The 7056-nt window shown below is 36.4% G+C and overlaps 1 pseudogene; it reads left to right on the plus strand.

The window, feature by feature from the left end:
* The window catches only part of LOC102764171, a 142931-nt pseudogene that overhangs the window by 93451 nt on the left and 42424 nt on the right, over positions 1-7056 (plus strand).

Raw genomic sequence — 7056 nt, forward strand, 5'->3', positions numbered from 1 at the left:
TGTCCCAGAGGCTCCTTACACTATCTTCATATTTTTGGATTCTTTTTTCATTTTGTTTTTCTGGTTGGGTGTTTTTTGCTTCTTCATATTTCATATCTTTGACTTTATTCTTGGGATCCTCTAGTCTACTGTTGAATCTCTGTATATTATTATTTATTTCAGTCAGTGTCTGCTTAATTTCTGACTGGTCCTTTTCCATTTTTTATTTTTAGCATTCTCACTAAGATCTTTGAAGGTCTCACTAAGTCCCTCAGAGGTTTCTAGAAGATTCTTGAATAAGCTTATAACTGTGGTTTTGAACTCTATATCCAGTATTTTGCTTTCATCTATTTCTTTCGTTTGTGACATGTTTCTTTGTCTCCACATTTTGGCTGCTTCTCTGTGTTTCTCTACAGTGGAAGATTTGCTATGCAGGAGACATTGTTATGGGGCAGGATTTGCTTCAGTGGGGCTTTGGTGGTCACTGAGTCTGCCCCTTGAGTGTATCACTTATGGATGTGAAGAATTGTAATCCAGTATGGTCTCACACTGACCACTGGGTACACTGGCTCTTGGATCTCCAAGGAGGTGCAAAGTCAGTCACTGCCTGGGGCCACCCAGCAGGAGCTACAGAGAGATCTGCAGATACCTCCTCTTTGTATCAGGTTTGGAAGTGGCCAGACGAGGCCCAGCTGTGTAACAAGGCAGACCGCTGCTGCTGGATTGATTGCTTTGGGGCTCCCTGGCCTAGCTGCTGCCTATTTGACAGGTTTTAGGCTGAGAAAGGACAGGCCATTCATATGCAAAAGTGACTGCATACAGTTTGGGTGGGGTAGGGTCTCAGGGAATCACCATATCTAAATAGGAAATTTGTGTTTTCCAGTTCATATGTTTGTAATACTCTTTCTAAAAATATTCTTCCCTGGAGCCAGAAATTAAAAATTAGCCCAAAGTTATTAAGTTGCCCCTAAACCACATCATCAACTTGGTTCCCTGGTGAATACCAGGTCTCTGGCTACTTCTCTTACCATCTGATACCTGAACGCCTCGGCCTACGTAGTTGCACTATAAGTTAGCTCTGTTTCTACCAGATAAGGGCCAAAACAGTATGTATAGACATAGGGCTCATAGCAAACATTCAGATAGAAATACCAGGAAACAATGAGGACATAACTTTGAGATACTTTCAAAATGTAAGACCTAGAATAGATTGAGTGAATTTAAAGGGGGGGAAAAGTACAGGCTATGAAACCTACTTCTTTTAATTTATTTTTTGATTAGCTGGTAGCTCTCACTACCAGACCTTTATGAATATTTTGTACCTTTATTTTTAAACTTACCGAATTGTATCTTGCATATGTGAGCTCTTATTTAAGGTATCATATCACACTACTCAACTATTTGGTGGGGCCATATTTTTTAAAGCATGATTTTTTTTTAACTATAGTAAACTTAAAATGGTATTTGGAGAAATATCCTGACTTCTCCAATCTTCTTCTCCTTCAATCTCCCTTTAAACACCCCAGTTGACAAAATCTTACTAGAAGTCCAGTGGACACATAAGCTTGGAAAATGTAGCCGGCAGGGATCAGCCACTTTGATTATTTTATTAAAATGTATTTTTATTGATTTTAGAGAGTAAGGGAGAGGGAGAGATAGGTAGAAAAATCAATGATGAAAGAGAATCATTGATCAGCCTCCTCCTGCACACTCTGCACTGGGGATTGCACCTGCAACCTGGGCATATGCCCTGACCAGGAATGGAACCATGACCTCCTGGTTCATAGATTGATGCTCAACCCCTGAGCCAAGCTGGCCAGGCAGCCACTTTGATTACTGAGCAGAACAGAAGAAAGATCCCAAGTGAATATGAGAATGACTGGCACAATTTTATAAATAACTTCTTATTAACCACAGGTGCTGGCATACCTCGGTTTTATTGAGCTTTGCTGTATTGGACATGACTGGTACATATTTTTTTTTTTTTTACTAATTGAAGGTTTGGGCAACCCTGCATTGAGAAAGTCTATGGGCATGGATTTTCCAACAGCATTGCTTACTCTGTATCAATTTTGGTAATTCTCACAATATTTCAAACTTTTCCATTATGATTATATTTGTTATGGTGACCTGCAATCATTAATCTTTGATGTTACTATCATAATTGCTTTGGGGGTGCCACAAATCCAACCATATAAAAGGGAAAACGTAATAAACGTGTATTCTGACTGCTCCACTAGCTGGCTGTTCCTGATCTCTCTACCTCTTTGGGCTTCCCTATTCCCCGAAACACAGAAAAAGAGCAGAATTAGGCAAGTTAACCATCTTATAATGCCTTTAGATATTCAAATCAAAGGAAGAGTCACATGTCTCTCACTTTAACTCAAAAGCTAGAAATGGTTAAGCTTAGTGTGGAAGGCGTGTTGAAAGCTGAGATAGGCTAAAAGCTATGCCTCTTACACCAGTTAGCCAAGCTGTAGATACAAAGGTAAAGTTCTTGAAATAAATTAAAGGTGTTTCTCCAGTGAAATGAATAAGAAAGTGAAACATCCTAGTGCTGATTGGAAGAAATTTTAGTGGCCTGGATAGATCAAACTAGCTACATTTCCTTAAGCCAAAGTCTGATCCAAAACAAGGCCCCAACTGTCTTTAATTCTATGAAGGCAGAGAGAGGTGAGGAAGATGCAGAAGAAACGTCTGAAGATACCAGAGGTTGGTTCATGAGGTTTAAAGAAATAACCCATCTCTATAACACAAAGTGCAAGGTGAAGCAGCAAATGCTGATGTAGAAGTACAGCAGGTTATCCAGAAGGTCTAGTCAAGATAGTGAATGAAGATGGCCACGTTAAACAACAGATTTTTCACTGTAGATGAAACAGCCTTACATTGGAAGAAGATGCTGTCTGGGACTTGCATAACTAGAGAGGAAAAGTCAAGGCCTGGCTTCAAAGCCTCAAAGGACAGGCTGACTCTTGTTAGGGGCTAATGCACCTGGTGACTTTAAGCTACAGCCAATACTCATTTACCATTCTGAAAATCCTGAAGCTCTTAAGAATTATGCTAATTCTACTTTGACTGTGCTCTATAAATGGAACAACAAAGCCTGGATGACAGCACATCTGTTTACAACATGGTTTACTGACTATTTTAAGCCCCCTGTTGAGATCTACTGCTCAGAAGAAAAAAAAATCAAAATAACACTATTCATTGACAATGCACCTGGTCACTCAAGAGCTCTGATGAAGATGTATGAGATTAATATTGTTTTCATTCCTGCCAATACAACATTCACTCTGCAGCCCATGGATCAAGGAGTCATTTTGAATTTCAAGACTTATTATTTAAGAAATACATTTCATAAGGCTATAGCTGCCACATATAGTGATTCCTCTGATGGATCTGGGCAAAGTAAATTAAAACCTTCTGGAAAGGACTCACCAGTTCAGATGCCATTGAGGATATTCATGATTCATGGGAAGAGGTCAAAAGATCAACATGAACGGGAGTTTGGAAGAAGTTGATTCCAACCCTCATGGATGAATTTGAGAAATTCAAGACTTCAGAGAGGAAGTAACTGTAGATGGGGTGGAAATAGAAAGAGAACTAGAATTAGTGTGAAGATGTGACTGAATTGCTACAATCTCATGATGAAACTTTAACAAATAAATAGTTACTTTTTATGGGTGAACAAAGATAGTGGTTCTTGATATGGGATCTACTCATGATGAAGATGCTGAGAAGACTGTTGAAATGATAACAAAAGATTTAGAATATTACATAAACTTAGTTGATAAAGCAGTAGCAGGGTTTGAATGGACTGACTCCAATTTTGAATGAAGTCCTATTATGAGTAAAATACTGTCAAACAGCATCACATACCATAGAGAAATTGTTCATGAAAGGAACAGTCAATCTATGCAGCAAACTTTATTGTTGTCTTTTGTTTAATATATTTTTATTGATCTTTAGCGAGAGAGATGAGGAGAGGGATAGAGAGATAGAAACATTGATGAGAGAGGAACATCATCAATTGGCTGCCTCCTGCATGCTCCCTAATGGGGATTGAGCCCACAACCTAGGCACGTGCCTGACCAGGACTTGAACCATGACCTCTTGTTTCATGGGTTGATGCTTAACTACTGAGCAACACGGGCTGTGCTCATTGTTGTTTTATTTTAAGAAATTGCCACAGCACCCCAACCTTTATCAACTACCACTCTAATTAGTCATTAGCCATCAACCCTGGGGCAAAATCTTAACCAGCAAAAATATTGCAACTCCTTGAAGGCTCTGAATATGGTTAGAAATTTTTAGCAATAAAGTATTTACATTTAAAGTATGTGCATTGTTTTTTTTTTACACATAATGCTGTTGCACACTGAAAAGACTACAATAAAGTGTAAGATAAATTTTATACACATTGGGAAATCAAAAAATTGTGACTTGCATTACCACAATATTTTCTTTATTGTGGTAGTCTGGAACTAATCCACAATATCTCCAAGATATGCCTGTATCAGAAACAATATGATATTACTGAAATAGAATCTTCACAGGTTATATAACCATCTTGTTGTTATTCTAATGCCCATCACCATTCAGTTTGAGGTTGGGGATATCTTTCTGAAATGCACTCAAATCATGTCACCCACTCCATCTTGACATTCAATTCATTATCATGCTTTGTAATACAAATCTTAATTTCCATAGCTTACCATAAGACTCTTTGTTATGTAGTTATATAGTTCATCATGCAAACATTGCTATATAGTTACATAGTTTATCACACAGACACTTTGTTTTTTATGTATCTTTCTTCTCTAGCACCTTTTTCTGGCCACCATCATGTACCCTTTGGCTCAACCTCAACTAATTACTTGCAATTTTGGCATGCTTCAAGTTTCTTCAGACTACTATGTCTAACATGAATTCTTCTGCTTGCAATGCCAGTTACCACTCCCCATTCACCACCAACAACATAGCCATCACCAATTATTTTCCAAATAATAGGAAATACTCTTATATTTATTTAAAACTTAATTTCATCCTAAGTCCCTGTTATGACTTAGGGGTCCTTTGTGCTTCCCTGGAGCACGAACGCCTGTTGTAGGGACAAAATAACAGACTGTTGAATTAGTAAATGAATAATGAGTAATCTCTTATTTGACTACATTAGGTATCATCATCTTTATTTTATACACCCTATACCTGTAAAGACAACACAACAAAATGAAACAAAATTCCATTTTTTATCATTAATGTAAGTGAAAGTTGCTTCTTAAAAGTATTTTTAAACAGTAATTAAAATATCATGCAATGCTCTCTTCTAAATAAAAATAGATTTATCTCATTTCTTTATTGATAATTCTCTTTTAATGCAATAGTTTCCTTCTTTATATGAGTGTTGCCGTACTTCATTTTCTAAGGTTTTACACAGCTGTGTCCTGGATTTAAATTTCCCTTGATGACCCTGTCCTTTTAATGTTGCTGTTCTAGTTTGTTTTCAGAATAATTTATGTTTCACACTTAATTTGCATGTTTTTTTCTAACTTCATGAGTTTGAATAAGAGTAAGAATTTTGGTCTTATATGAAAACTCATCAGGAAAATATACTGTGATTTTTTAAAAAAAATGTTTTGTTTTTTCCTTAATCAAGTGCAAAAGATGTATATTACCCAACTTATAGCAAGGGAATTCCTTGCCAGGAAGGAAGGAAGGGAGAGAGGAAGGAAGGAAAGGGAAGGAGAGGGGAAGGAGAAGGGAAGGAAAAAATAGGGAAAGTCAAAGCAAATTAATGCCTCTTTCTATTTGCATTTACTTGTCTTTTTTTGTGTTTTAAATCCTCACCTGATGATACTTTTCCATTGGTTTTTAGAGAGAGTGGAAGAGAGAGCGAAAGACAGAGAGAAACATCGATGTGAGAAAGACACATTGATTGGTTGCCTTCCGCACACATCCTGACCAGACCGGGCCGGGGAGGAGCCTGCAACCCAGATAAGTGCCCTTGACTGGAATGGAACCCAGGATCCTTTGGTCCACAGGCTGACGCTCTAACCACTGAACAAACTGGCTAGGGCTTTTTCTTTTTCCCTCACAAGAATATTCTTCTCAATACCTTTAACTGTGTTATTACTAAACCTCATAAATTAATTAAAGTCAGGATCCTTTCAAGGACACATACACAACAGTGTACAAGGGTTGACATAGTGAGAAAAATAAGGTATGTTAAAGTCTTCACTACTAGGTGACCAATGTTATTGTAAAAGACTATTAGAAAAAATAGGGCTTTCAATTTGTGTATTTGATGCAATTTGAGGCAAAATCTGAATACTGATCCAGCAATAGATTATTTCAGCTGTTTTAAAATTTTCTATTAGAGCTGACAACCATTTCTCATATATCTATTTGATTTTGCATGGCATAATTTATGTATGCATGTATTATTTTTAGTGAAATATTTTCAAACATATGCAGATGTATAAAGGATAATATAGCAATCATTTACATACCCATCTTGAATTCAACAATTGTCAACTTCAAATTTAACTATTAGCCAATATTCTCTGTATCTCCATTCTCCCACTTTTGTTGTTGTTGGTGATATTTAGCTGAAGTATTTTAAAACAAATTCCAGATATTATATAATCTTAGCTGTAAGAAGTTCAATATCTATTTCTAAAAATAAGGATCATTTAAACATAACATCTGAATGATTAAACAATTACTTATTAATATCATCATTACCCCGTCCACACTTAATTTTCCCTAAACTTTTTTTTCAGATGGTGGGTTCAAATCATAATAAAACAAGACCAACATTTTTCATTTGTTGAAAATGGATCTTAAGTTTCACTTAATCTTTAGCAGTTGCTCCTTTTTTTAATTGAAGAAACTGGGTCATTTTTCATGTTGAATTTCTCTTATTCTTGATGTGACTGATTATTTCCTTAATTGGCAATTAACCTTTTCCTTTTCTTCAGATTTCTTATAAACTGGTGGATAGAGCTAGAGTTTTAAATACAAACATATTAATATTTTTGTTGTTATTTTCAAGGCAAAAATACATCATGATTAGCG

Source organism: Myotis davidii, unplaced genomic scaffold (genome assembly GCF_000327345.1).
Source record: "Myotis davidii unplaced genomic scaffold, ASM32734v1 scaffold140, whole genome shotgun sequence".
Lineage (NCBI taxonomy): Eukaryota > Metazoa > Chordata > Mammalia > Chiroptera > Vespertilionidae > Myotis > Myotis davidii.